This window comes from Odocoileus virginianus, chromosome 4 (genome assembly GCF_023699985.2).
Source record: "Odocoileus virginianus isolate 20LAN1187 ecotype Illinois chromosome 4, Ovbor_1.2, whole genome shotgun sequence".
Lineage (NCBI taxonomy): Eukaryota > Metazoa > Chordata > Mammalia > Artiodactyla > Cervidae > Odocoileus > Odocoileus virginianus.
The window spans coordinates 10,852,210-10,866,746 of NC_069677.1; the positions used below are offsets into that span (position 1 = coordinate 10,852,210).

The following is a 14,537-nucleotide window of genomic DNA, read 5'->3' on the forward strand; positions in this document are numbered from 1 at the left end:
TCTCTAGACTTGCCCACCACTTCTCACTTAATATCCTTCAGAGTGCCCTCTCATCTCTCAGGAGAGGGTTGACATGTTTAATGTAACCCGAGCAACAATGCTGGGAGGTTGTGAGCATCTTCATTATAGAAATGAGTGAAGGTAAGTTCAGACCAGCTAAATAATTTCCCAGGCTCATCCATCTAGTAATTTGTTGAGGTGGGATTCAAACCCAGGTCTGCGGAGCTGCAAAGCCCAGACCCTCCCCATCAACCACACACACCCACTGTCCCAATCAATGAGAAGCAGCTGAGATGGAATCTGTGTACTCCCTGGACAAAACCCGTCCGGTGCACGGAGCTGCCACGGCACAATGTGGTCAACGCACAGCTGCCCAGAGACACAACGGCCAGCCATGCTCACGTTCAGTGGGCAGACTGGCCCACCCTTCCTGCTCTGACTCTGCCACACACCTGCAAACCCCTCAGTAAAAGGGGACCAGGGCCCTTGAAAGGAGCTAGTCAAGCCCTTTCAGAACACCAGCACTGGGGCTGGCATCTGGATGCCTGAATTCTTGTGCCAACCACAACTCTCAGGAAAAGGAGAGAGTAATTAGAAAGCAGTTCCCCACAGACCAAACTTAAGTCATGTTTCCAAAATAGCCTCTGAAATGAAAGATCAGCCTGTGCCTGCAGTGACAGCACTTGGACCCAACTCCTCCACACAACCCCCATTTCCTCTAGGCCCCTGAGAGAACCATAAAGCAAGGTCAGCAGAGGTACCATGAACATATACAGTTCTTCCCACACAGCCACAATATTTACTGACGACCACTTTATGCTTGATGGGAGATAAGAAGTGGCATTACTGTGGCCCTGCTCCTGAGAGGCTCGATCTCAGTGACAAGCTAAGAAACAAAGACAGAGACAGGTGCAGACCAGATGCTCTAAACTAAGTGAAGCTTATCTTGGGAATGCAAGGCTGGTTCAACATTTAAAAATCAATCAATGTAATTCACCACATTAACAGACTATAGCAGGGCTGGGCAAACTATGTCCCACAGGCCAGATCCAGCCTATTGTCTATTTTTGTAAATAAACTTTTACTGAAACACAGCCATGACCATTCATTAACATATTATCTATGGCTGCTTTCATGCTACCAATTAAAAAAAAAAGGAAGAGTTGAATACTTGTGACATAGTATAGCCTGCTAAGTTGAAAATTTTTACTATTGGCTCTTTTCAGAAAAATTTTGTTGACCCTCGCTTGAAATAACTGGGAAGAGAGCCCTTTCACCATAAAACTATAGCAACTCCTACTCCCTCTACTCTCTGTTCTACAGACCAGGTTGGGAAGCAGATGTGAACACTAGGGTCCCAGACTCCCTGGGCTAGACGGCCAGGCTATTGCCTTCCACAAGGAAAGCAGTCCAAGGAATGACTTCTGCTCCTCCCTCACACTGGTCCAACTTTCAGGCAGAAGCCCAAGGGCTCTCTGGAGAATCAACTTAGGTGATTAATTAATTTATTTGGCTACATCAGATCTTGGTTGCAGGCTCTCTAGTTGAATACCACACTGTCTTGATTATGAAATATGTCAAAACCATCTTATTGGCTTCTGCATAAAAACCTACTGGAGGTTTTGTTAGTATTGTATTGAATCTACAGATCCATTCTTCCTTTTCAGAATTGTTTTGACTATTCTAGATTCTTTGGAAAAGAACTAAGTTGAAAGATTCACACTCAGTTCAGTTCAGTTACTCGGTTGTGTCCGATTCTTTGTGGCCTCATGGACTACAGCACACCAGGCTTCTGTGTCCATCACCAACTCCTGGAGCTTGCTCAAACTCAAATTCATCAAGTCAGCGATGTCATCCAACCATCTCTTCCTCTGTCGGCCCCTTCTCCTCCTGCCTTCGATCTTTCTCGGCATCAGAGTCTTTTCCAATGAGTCAATTCTTTGCATCAGGTGGCCAAAGTATTGGAGTTTCAGCTTCAGCATCAGTCCTTCCAATGAATATTCAGGACTGATTTCCTTTAGGATGCACTGGTTTGATCTCCTTGCAGTCCAAGAGACTCTCAAGAGTCTTCTCCAATGCCACAGTTCAAAAGCATCAATTCTTTGGCACTCAGCTTTCTTTATAGTCCAACTCTGACATCCACACTAGAAAAACCATAGCTTTGACTAGATGGACCTTTGTTGGCAAAGTAATGTCTCTGCTTTTTAATATTCTGTCTAGGTTTGTCATAGCATTTCTTCCAAGGAGCAAGCGTCTTTTAATTTCATGGATACAGTCACCATCTGCTGTGATTTTGGAGCCCCCCAAAATAAAGTCTGTCACTGTTTCCATTGTTTTCCCATCTATTTGCCATGAAGTGATGGGACCAGATGCCATGATCTTAGTTTTTTGAATGTTGAGTTTTAAGCCAACTTTTTCACTCTTCTCTTTCACTTTCATTAAGAGGCTCTTTAGTTCTTCTTTGCTTTCTGCCATAAGGGTGGTGATATCTGAGTATCTGAGGTTATTGATATTTCTCCCATCAAAACTTAAAGCTACAATAATCAAGACAGTGCAGTATTCAACTAAAGAGTCTGCATGCCACAACTACTGATCCCACATGCTCTGGAGCCCACATGTCACAACTAGAGAGCCCGCACACCATAACTTCTATACCACAAGTAGAGATCCGTGCACCATAATGAAAAATCCCACATGACTCAAAAAAGATCCCCTGTGCCACAAGTAAGATTTGACACAACCAAATTAATTAATTTTTAAAAAGACAGTGTGGTATTGCTGAAAGGATATACACATAAACCAATGGAACAGAATAGTCGGAAACAGACCCACACATACATTCTCAATTGATTTCCAACAAAGATACAAAGGCAATTCAAGAGGGAAAGGATAATCTTTTATAACAATAGTGTTGGAGTAATTGAATGTCTGTATACAAAAAAGAACCTTTATCTATACCTTACACCATGTGAAAAAAAACTCAAAATGGATGAGACCTAAATGTAAAACCTAAAACTATAAACATCTTAAAGAAAGCATTGGAGATACATTTTTTTTTCTTTCTTCTATACCACCCAGCAATCCCTTCTGAGATTTTCATTTCACTTGTGTAAATATCTATGTCGACATAAAAACATGTATACAGATACTCAGAGTGAATTATTCATTATCACCCCAGACTGGAAACAGCTCAAATATCCCTCAACTGGCAAATAGAGAACACATACAATGACATAACACTCAGCAGCAAAAAGGAATGACCTACTGTCTACCCACAATATAGAGAACCCTCCAAGACACTGCACTAAATGAAAGAAGGTAAACTTAAAATGCCATATACCATAAGCCATCCTGAGAGAGGCACAGTCATAGGTACAGAAATCAGATCAGCGGTTCCTACTTAAGGTCTTCAGGTGGTAGAGGAGTTGACCAGTAAAGTGCACAAGGCAATTTTTAGAAGTGAGAGAAATATTCTGTATCTTGATTATGGTAATACTTACATAACTATGTTTGTCAAAATGCAAAGTTGTACACTAAAATTACTGAATTTTACTATATGAAAAATTAGAAAAATTTAGAAAAATCATACTTTGTTTTTTCTAATGTGAAAAAAAGTCTTAAAAAAGATTCCATAATGATGTAACATTGGAAAGAAAAGTTACTGTGTAACTAAAAGAATGCCTACCACTTGTCAAGCAATGGGATCAAAAGGCAATAGAAACTGCTACATTTATCAAAATAAAGCATACTTTTCAAAGGTAGGGAAAGTTGGTGTTACTAATTCATGTGCAACATGTGATGAGTTGGGTACTGAATAATAATTGTTCCAAAGCTTCCAGTTAACTTTCAGAAAAAGACACTTAACTTTTAGCAATGTTATTTTCTTATAGAAAAACCAGAACTAAAAGTATAACCTAAAGGAAATGTAGATAAAACCCTGGTATACTTTAATATTCCTTAGAATTATTCTGTTGATCCTAAAGGGGCTGAAGATGTAAAAATTGTGGGCACACACAGAATCAGCCAAGGAAAGCAGAAAGTTAATAGTTCTATCTCACTTATCACCATAAATGTTAAAAAAAAAAAAAGAAAGAAATCCAATAAAGCATTAGAAAATCAAAGCTAAAAGGTGTTTTAAAAAAACTATATATCATAACCAAGTATTTACCAAAGAATTTATCTTAAGAATTCAAGGATGGCGTAACATTAAAAAATCATGAGCACAGATGATCAAAAATAGCATTTTATCTTGAAGTCTTGTATAACTCTGATAGAAAAACACAATTCAGAAGGATCTGAATACTTTGATTATGATAATACTGAAGAAAGACAGTATGATTAAAACCACATTGAAACTTAGTCTAAAGTTGTATATATTAAAGGAGGTGTTTTTTTCCCCAAGAATCTAGAAAGTGATGTAAATCTTATAGCCTACGGTAACTTGAAATCAAGAAAATATGAGAATGTTATCTCTTTTCATTATACAACTATTACTCATTTTTTTCTCTTCAACTAGCTGAATTGGTTTCTGTTAATTTTTGTTTTTGTTTTTTACAATAAAAAATAGGTTTACTGGAATGTTTTTAGTTATAGCTGAAGGCAGCAACATTTACAATATTAAGCTTTCGTTACATCTATAAACATGTGAACATTGCTTGCAAAGCAATTGTTAGTATGAGAAGAATCTTGCAAATATCGATGGAATGGTTACACACATCTTTCAGCATAATGATTTGGTATTCTGCAGAGGCTCCCTGACCACCAGCCTGATCCCCACCTCGATGTAATAAAAAACTGGAAATAGAACTGCCACATGACCCAGCAATCCCACTCCTGGGCATACACACTGAGGAAACCAGATATGAAAGAGACACGTGCACCCCAATGTTCATCGCAGCACTGTTTATAATAGCCAGGACATGGAAGCAACCTAGATGCCCATCAGCAGATGAATGGATAAGGAAGCTATGGTACATATACACAATGGAATATTACTCAGCCATTAAAAAGAATTCATTTGAATCAGTTCTAATGAGATGGATGAAACTGGAGCCCATTATACAGAGTGAAGTAAGCCAGAAAGATTAACACCAACACAGCATACTAACTCATATATACGGAATTTTAAAAATGGTAATGATAACCCTATATGCAAAACAGAAAAAGAGACACAGATGTACAGAACAGTTTTGGACTCTGTGGGAGAAGGCGAGGGAGAGATGTTCTGAGAGAACAGCATTGAAACAAGTATACTATCAAGGGTGAAACAGATCATAAGCCCAGGTTGGATGCATGAGACAAGTGCTCAGGACTGCTGCACTGGGAAGACCCAGAGGGACAGGATGGGGAGGGAGGTGAGAGGGGGGATCAGGATGGGGAACACATGTAAAACCATGGCTGATTCATGTCAATGTATGGCAAAAACCACTACAATATTGTAAAGTAATTAGCCTCCAGCTAATAAAAATAAATGAAAAAAAAAGAATTAATCTATAAAAATAAATAAATAAATAAATTCAAGTCCTTATGCCATTAATTAACAGTATGAAATATCCTTATCAGTGTTTAACTATATATACAACAGTGAATTGGCAAGTATCTAGTTTCAAATTAGACCCTTGGAATATGGCAAAATCAAGGCTAGTTATCTTTGCCTCAAACATAATTATTAAAAGCAACATTTTGTTGGAAGGGAGGGAGATAATTGGACATTCTCAATGCTCCAATTTGAAGTGATACTTGCCTCTTAATTTCTTGAAAAAGAAGCTTTGAAAGTTATATACATGGGTTTCACTTAAATTATGCGGCAACCTTTTATTATTATTGTCCTAGATTTTGTTTAATGAAGATCTGTCATCAAATGAAGTACGGTATTTCACAATTATAAGAATGATAATCACTAACAAAAGAATAATAGCAACCAAAGCCATGATGGCTTTTATTTTGCATCCACACCACCACATTTGCCTTTGAAGTTGTTTGGATCTGTTGCTAAAAGCAGTTGCATTATCCAATAAGCTTTCTGACTTGTCCTGTAGTTCATCTAGTCTCTCCCCTCTTTCTATTACCTTTGTAATATTTTCTTGCATGACATCAATGACTTCATCCACCTGATTCTGAACATGCTTAATTTTATCATTTGTAGGTCCAAATCTTGTTCCAGATGGTCCTCTTAGAAAAAAGTCCTCTTCTTTGTCTGAATCATCTTCTAAAAGATTTCTCCTTTCACTTTTCCCAGAACCTGTGACATCATTATCATTTAGGTGGCACTTGAACTTGGGAGGCATCTTTTTTAATGAGGTGCTGTTCTACTTCCCAGCAGGATAAATCTTTACCACCTGAGTCTCCCAGGGAGCTCGCGAGGAAGGCAGTGCTGGACTGGCAGGGGAAGGAGTGGGAATCGGAAGAAGAGAGCGGGGAGGAGCGGTTTCTACTAATTTTGAAGACTCCTTCCTAATACACAAATCAAAGAAATAATTACCTAGTAAAAAAGCATTGAAGATTGATTCTCAATTCTGGCTGACACTGTAAACACCTGGGGAGCTCTGTAAAAACAGATTCCCTGACCCCACCCAAGTCTAGGCTAGGGACTGGGAGGCATGGTTTATTTTGCCAACAAGGCTCCCAAAGGAATTTTGTTATTAGTGGGTTCTGAAAGACTGCTATTAGGAAATAAAAGCTTCAGGCATGTCTTCCCCTTGAAATTTTTTCAAGGTAGTTGTAAATATAAAAATTTTAGCATAAATAAAACTAAACATGTAAACTTTTCATAATAATGTATGACTTGTCACCAACAAAAGAATTTATAGGGACCAATTCAAGGTCCCTACAGAAGTTCAAACGAGGAAAAGAACTTGAAGCTGAGGTGAAGTTCACGAGGTCAAAGGCAGTCTCCATTTTGGGACAGTGTCTGACATGTATTAGGAACTTAATCATTCCTTGAACAAATATTTAAGGATAGAAGAACTTGTCAATCAAAGAGGAAAGTGACAAATATTCCAGGAGAGGATAAACTCACATAGGCAGAGAGACAGGAAAGTGCAAACTGGGTTTAGGGACAAGAAGTTAACAAGTTCCATTGCCTTGGAGGTCGGATCACAGAGGCCCTTGCACTTCAGGTTAAGGGTGTCCTGTGAGAAGCAGGGAGCCATGGAGGGTTTCTGAAGATGGAGTGACACAGCCAGATTGGGCTTTAAGATTAACAAAGCAGTCAAGTGTAAAATGTATTTGTGCCACAGTTAATAGTCCAAGTGTGAGCTAGTGAAGGTCTGGTCACGAGCAATAGCAATATGAAAGTAAAACCCGGGGATTCTCTCTGCCTGGAATAACCAGTGGAGGGGGGAACCACAGGAGGAAGGGCTGAGCAGCTGTGATGCTGCTTCTGCAGCCAGCTTGTGCCTGAGGTGGCTGCCCAGTCACAACAAAAGCCTGAACTCCCTAAAATACTTCAGTTGAAATGCTATGGGATAAAATCAGTAGTATCTACATTAACTGTCTCATGCCCAGCACGAGGTCCTACTGTGAATGTGAAGACAAGCTTCCGTAGTGCTAAGAGGCAGTTACAGGGACACTGAAACAGCCTGTTGTCTTCTCCTGAACATGTCCACTTCCACAGCGTTACCAGCCAAGTGACTATGAAAATGCTCTGTTGACACTAAAACAAAAATGTGGAATGAGAACTTAACCTGAATAAGGGGGAACAGTAGGGACAGGTCCATTTTAGGCAAGTTCTCTGAATGGGCTGAGTACTCGACAGGAAACATGCAGAGTTCAGGAGAAAAATAGAACAGTAATGCCTAACCACAAAGAAGACATTTTGGAGAAGTGAGGCAAATGAGGGGAAAGTACCTTCTCCTGGAGCAGCAGAGGGAAGATGCCTGAGGATCTTTCTTGAACACTCCAACTCACCCACCAGCCAGGCCTTAAGCACAGACAACCAGGCACCATGGCATGTCAGATACTAAGACTACTTACTGGACTAAGAGCAAGGACGTGGAGATAAACCATGGCCTTTGCCCTCAGGAGCTCATGACCTAGTGTGATACCACACCTTATGACTCCATTGCAAGTAAAGGTTACCAAGCACTGTTCATCTGCCCACAGGTTCCTCAGGCAAGCAGAGAAAAGGGCCCCTCTCTAGTTACATATGTGCTTGCAGAGACCTGGACAGCACTGGAGCTGTGCCAAACAGCTCCAAACCACAGCCTCTTCCAGGTTTTTCACATAGCCTCCATCTAGTATATCCCAGGCAAAGGAGAAGAGTCTTTACTTCCAGGGTCAGTGGAGACTGGAAAGAGCTTCCATGTTCAGTTCATGGGGTGAAAATTCCTGTGAAGGATGGTGCATTCCAGAGTCAAGGCAGGTCCAGAATACAGTGTCAGCCCCAGGTGTCAACTCTGGGTACTGGGTGGGATGGGGGCTGGGACTTCAGGGGTAAGTGGAAGCTGCGTGGGCAGACACAAGGTACTCTGGGGCCCTGGCAGCAGACATATGGCAGTGATGACAGAGTCAGGCCAGATAAAGAAGGAACCTGCTTCCCAGGGCAATCTCAGACTAAAGGAGACGGCCTTCAAAGACTCTGGGGAACCAGAAGGGACAAATGAGAGAACCAATTTGCATTCATTTCTCTGCCTGCAATGTAGAAAACCCAGGTTCGATTCCTGGGTTGGGAAGATCCTCTGGAGAAGGGAATTGCTACCCACTCCAGTGTTTTGGCCTGAAGAACTCCATGAAAGAGGAATTTGGCAGGCTACAGTCCATGGGGTCACAAAGTCAGAGATGACTGAGCAACTAACACTTTCACTTACATTCTGGTCAAAGTCAGGCCTTCCCACCCCATCACCATCCTCCATCAGAGTAAAGAGGTAAGAACTCTGGCTATTTCCAGTTCTGCACCCAATGTCTTCACCTCCTAGACTAGGGTTTCCACCTCACTATGATGTAGCTGGCAGGTGGGCTGACAGAAATGAAACATGAGGAAAGAACACTGAGCCCTGGGAGCCCAAAAGCCTTTATGGGATGGGCTTTCATTCTGGCTGTAGATTTGCTTCTTATAATTTTTGACCCAGGATAAAGTGAAAACAAAATTGTTCCAGGAACATTCTGGGCAGCAGAGGGAAAACTCCCCCCAAATAAATCTCAGGACAAGCTGTTCTGCATGGTTGAGAGCTCACCACAGGGCCAAAGGTTCTTCACTAGGTTCTAACAAAGGAGGAAAGGAGAGCTTTTGGAGACAGCAAACAAGTATCCCCACCTTCCTCTCTCCAGGTCAGTAACCACCCTCTCTCCTGCTCCCTGAAGAAAAGCTTTGAGGCCTTTCCTCATCACATATTGCTACCCGAAATTTCTTGCTACCCGAAATTCTTCTAATTGAGTCTGAACCACAGAACTAACCCCTCTTTTCTAATTACATACTGCATTCATGTTCACTGTTCACTGTTCACTGTTTCCCCATAAAACCCAAAGTCCCTTGGGCATAGTACCTTCCTTGTATAATCCTCCACAGGGCTAGATGGAGAGGAGGTCTGTCATTCATGCTTGTTGGCTGAGGTATAGGTCATTCCATAGACCTATGGAACACTATACAATATACAGAATAATAGCTATTCCTTCTTTCATACCTCCTTATATTCACACATTCACTTCATTTATATAAACACCCTCACTGACGAGGAAACTGCACTCAGCCCACAGATGCTAAATACCATACCCAGGAACAGCCAGCCAGTGAGTGAACAGGATGGCTCTGAACCCAAGCTTAACTCCAAAGAGTATACTCTACCCTCATGCTCCTCTCCCTCTGAAGGAGAACTGCTCCGCAGTAGAAATATCAATCTCTGAAAACAAAACAGATAAACAGCATCCTCAATGATGAAAGCTAAACTGTGAAGCATTTCGGTTCCTGAAAGATTTTGAGAACTAACTCATAGAGTCCTGCATTCACAAATTAGCATCCATCCCATCTGGGGTCCCAGAGTCAGGGGAAGCAGGTGGAAATTAAGCAGCAGATCTGAAAGAAAAGGAGATCCTTTCCTCACCCCTTTTCTTTTGTTCTCCAGAGAGCTCTGTATTCAGGATCCAAAAGAAAAGGGGAGAGGAGAAAGGGGGACAAAAGCACCAACTGTGGGGGGAGGGGACACCATTGGGATGTTCGAGAAGCCAGATCTATATGTAAATTCCCTCAGCTCCCTTGCGGGGTGTCCCTCACAAGCATTCCCCTCAGACACAAGGGACAGTGTGAGCCTCTGGAAGTCCAGCCTTAGCCCCACGAGCAGCAAACAGGGAGGAATTCCTCCAGGCTCTCCTCCTGCCCCAGCCTGGTTTCACAAGGACCACGGCCCTGACAAGCAGGAGCATCTGACATGGCAGGAGGGTTACATCTGCAGCCGTAGTGATGGCCACCGAGGTCCACCCACCTTCAGGCTGTAAAAACTACAAGTGCTCAACCTGCTGGCTTAAAGCAAATGGAGAAGTATGAAGCCAGAACTCAACAAACAGACAAGGGAATTCATCTGCAGGTGGGCACAGGTGGGCAAGGTGAGTGGCTCACACAGCAGCCCCCGACCCCGCACACTCGCCTTTCTGCATTTGTGGAGCAGAGGCTAGGGAAGCAGAAGGAAGGGGGCAGACATCACATGGCACAGGAGCCTGTCCCAGTGCCATCTGCACTGCTCTCTGGATTCCCAGCCCCAAGCGCCCACTTGTATGCTTTCCATGCAAATGGGCCTACCTCATGCCCTCTGGGTACACTCCCTGGGGTTCAGAGGAGAAGGACACAATAGTCAGGTTGGGAGAGGATAACATCTTGTGTTGGGAAAGTTTACTTTCTAAGGGTTTTTCTCTAAAATTCTCCACAATTACAGAAAGGATAGGACAGGAAGCTTATAAGAATGAACAATTTCCCAATCAGAGTATGTTGGCTTGAATTGAGGGAAGGGCAGTTAGGCTGCCAAGGGGCCTTGGTGTGTATTTCCAGAACACCAAGAAGTGTTTTCAGAAAGATACTAAGTAAGAGTCCACATGTTCATTGGGTCTCTGAATCCCTACCGGGACAGGGCTGCATTCTCAAATTGCCACCTCTTGAATCTCAAAAGACAAAGTGCCAATAAATCAACTAGTTCTGTTTCACAGACTCAGATTCATATTTTGGGGGGGGGGGGGGAGTGGAGGATGTGTGTGAAGCAAGAGGTCAATCTTATAGATACTGAGGCCATGGTGATCCCAGAGCATTCACAATCTAGTCCACTGAGGCTGGGGCAGACCGCCCTCCCCCAGCTACCATTAAAACCCCTCTCCCACCTTTGGTTCTGCAAGGGCCTCTCTCCTAACCCCAGCACCATCTGCGGCAGCCTCCTCTGACAATTTGTCCCAGTGGATTCCCCTGGAGCTGCCAACCAGAAGCTCCTGCCCTATGGTGAATGTACCTGTCTGTCTAAGGTCTGGGCAGTAGGTGGGTCCACCTAAGCTGACCAGTTAGACCGGGAACATCCCCAGGACCTAGTCTGTTCTGTACATGTCCCCTAACCTCTGAGAAAATAGTCTCCTGAGAAGAGGGTCAGCAAACCTTATAAAAAGAAAAAGTGCTCCAAGGCCCCAGCTCCCCCCTCCTCAGTTAGTTAGATACTACACAAAATAAACCAAATACACAAATCCTTTGCCACCTGGGGCAGTTTTTCAAGCTCACGCCTAGTAGTGCCTGAGGACCAGCATTTTTGTGCATCATGAGTTAGGGAACTGATATGCACATCCTGGTAAAAAGGCTCTTGTGCAAGGCCCCAGGGTACCCATTACCCAGTCCAGTAGCCAGCATCCAGCCACCCCACTCCCGTCTGCCAGGACCCAGTGCCCAGGCTCCCACCTGCTCTGGCTGAAGGCTCTTAGCCCAGTCAGGATGGGAGACAAAAGGCCCACCTCACTCTGGGCCTTGAGAAGGAACATTCGATACCAGCCCAGGGCACCGTGGTGCCAGCAGCATCACCTTCCACATGGCTGCAGTGTGCAGGGAAGGGAAAGAGACTAAGATAAGATCACCAAAGAGAGAACACAAGGGGTTTGAGCATTTAAGACAAAATAAAGAGATGGAGAGGAAGAGGGAAATAAAGTGAGGAGAAAACAAAACTATTTTGCTACAACCTGAGATGCCTTTTAGGCAACCAGTAAGGTTACCAGAAGCACCTACCCTTCCCCCTGTGCTTAGTCACTCAGTCGTGTTTGACTGTCTGTGACTCCGTGGACTGTAGCCCACCATGCTCCTCTGTCTATGGGGATTCTCCAGGCAAGAATACTGGAGTGGGTTGTCATGCCCTCCTCCAGGGGAATCTTCCCAACCCAGGGATCCGAACCCAAGTGTCCCGCTTTGCAAGTAGATTCTTTACCATCTGAGCCACCGGGGAAGCCCTTCCCCCAGAGACTTTGTTGGATCTGTGGATCCCCATTCTTTAAAGGGTGAGGGGTTCCCTAAACAGTCCTCTCAAACCCACCATTCACAAATAACTTATTGACCAGCTGTGCATTTTGACAAACGACTGCACTAAAACAGGGAGGAACCCACAGCCCCAGGTGGAAAGGGGGCACAGCACTAGTCAGGCTATGGGGAGGGTGGCAAGTGGGGATTTCACATACTCTGCTCTTTGCACTCAGGGAAAGGAGGGATGGTAGAAACCAGTGGCCTGAGGCCTGGTACTATTCCCACTGCCTGAGTGTGCCCCCACTTCCCCCCAGCTCCTTCCATTGCAATGGTTATTTTTACCCTTGCTAGGCCGCAAAGGAGCTGGGTCTTTCTACTTCAGGTTACTATCTAGAGGATGGGCCCTCCTCACCCCTCAACAACAACAAATGCTTGAAAAACTCTCCCCACCAGCCATCTTCACATCTGCAACACCACTCCTAGAAGTTCAGTCCTTTGGGTCTTGAGGAGTGTAAGTAGCCACAAGTTCCATGGAGGAGTTCTGCCTTAACCACTGACAGCTAACACCTGGGAATTAGTTTAGCCTAAACTTTCCAACCGCAATGATCTGAGAACAAGAGTCTTTCAACCATAAAACTGGTTGAAGACAAGCAGGCAGAACAGCAGGCGGGGGCTTGAGTGAGGAACAGGGAGAGAGAGAAAGACTGCAACGCCTGGCGCCCCAATTTTGTCTGGGACTCCGGAGCTGCACCCATTGCCCTATCTTCCAGGGCTCGCCTTTAGACAGGGAGGACTTTCACGTGGCACACCCGCCCCGCAGCTGTCGTTCCCCAGTCATCCTGCAAGGCGCTGGGGAGCTGGGAGAAGAGCCCACCTTTCTTCCTTGCAGGCTAGCGGCGATTTGCACCACTCAAATCAAGGGTATCCCTTTCGGATGACGCCTGTAAGAGACAACGGCGTCACTGTCCCCAGGCACCTCACCTTCCAAAAGAAAACCGAGGCTGCTTGGAAGTGCTGGGTCGCCCCCTTATTCGTCCCCCCGCCCAACTCCTCGCCGCACGCAGGAACCCCTCTCCAACAGTGGAGCATGGAGCAAGCTCCCGATCCAGGGTCCCGACCCCGCGACCCCCGCCCTGGAGGAGTGACTCCCAGGGGCCGCGCCGGGACAAAAGCGTGGGGCGGGCTCACTCACCCGCGCAGCGAAGGCAGCCCGGGAGCCGAGGCACGGCGCTCGGCAGGGTCGTCCCGCGGGCGCGCAGCGCGGGCTCAGCGCTCAAAGCGCCGCTGGCTGCCAACCCGGCGGCACTGGGAGCAGGAGAGGCGCGTCCGGGTCGGTGCAGGGGTGAGCCGCCCGGAGAGAGCGCGAGCAAGTGGGAGAGCCCCTCAGAGCCCAGCGCTCCGAGTCCCGATCCAAACTGCGGACTCGGACTCACACGCGCTGGTTTACATGTCATTTGCATAGCGCACTGGGAATGGACCCGCGGCCCTTGCGCCACGCCCACCTGCCCTCCTCCCGGGGTCGCGAGCTGAGAATCCGGAGCGGAACCGGGCGCGGGACGCCGGTCCACTTAGCCCTTCCCTCGCCCCGCCCCAACTCCTTCTCGCACACCGGACTGGTGGCCTTAGGCGTGTTTTCTCGTGTTTTCCCCTGGAAGACCACTCGATACACAAGAGAAGACCATACACTGGAAAAACTCAGTAGACTTTAAAAATTAATCGTCTTTTTCTTTGATGTGGCTACCAAAAAGAACAACGACTCGATTCCCCAAATGAATGCAATTTTAGTTTTCGGACAAAGTATCGCGAAAAGCGTGCTCATTTTCAGAATTGGGCACAACGTGCAATTTCGTTCAGGCTGGATAACTGTCCTTAAAAAGGCGGATTCTGGAGTTGAGAACTCTACCCCTTATTTTCTAGCTGCAAAATTTGGAGCAAGGTACTTATTTCTGTTACTCGTCTCTTGTTTTCTTGTCTCTGAAATGGGGACAAAAAATCTGCCTCATAGGAATGTAAGGCTTCAGTGAGGCAAGCCTGGTAAAGTGCTTAGGATAGCCCCTAACAGAGTTACTTTTAAACGTGCAAGTATGATCTTTATGTAGGGCCTCCCTGATAGTTCAGTGGGTAAGAAATC

General features: G+C 44.9%; 1 protein-coding gene and 1 pseudogene across 1 annotated transcript in view; both read right to left on the bottom strand.

Moving 5' to 3' along the window:
• The window catches only part of MYLK (myosin light chain kinase), a 282,381-nt gene extending 268,734 nt beyond the window's left edge, over window positions 1–13,647 (bottom strand). The window contains exon 1 of the mRNA XM_070466095.1: window positions 13,599–13,647. The gene's annotated coding sequence lies outside the window, so the exon portion shown is untranslated. The remainder of the gene's footprint in view (window positions 1–13,598) is intronic.
• Window positions 5,541–6,363, bottom strand: LOC110140854 (vesicle-associated membrane protein 4 pseudogene; annotated as a pseudogene).
• Window positions 13,648–14,537: the final 890 nt, after the last annotated feature.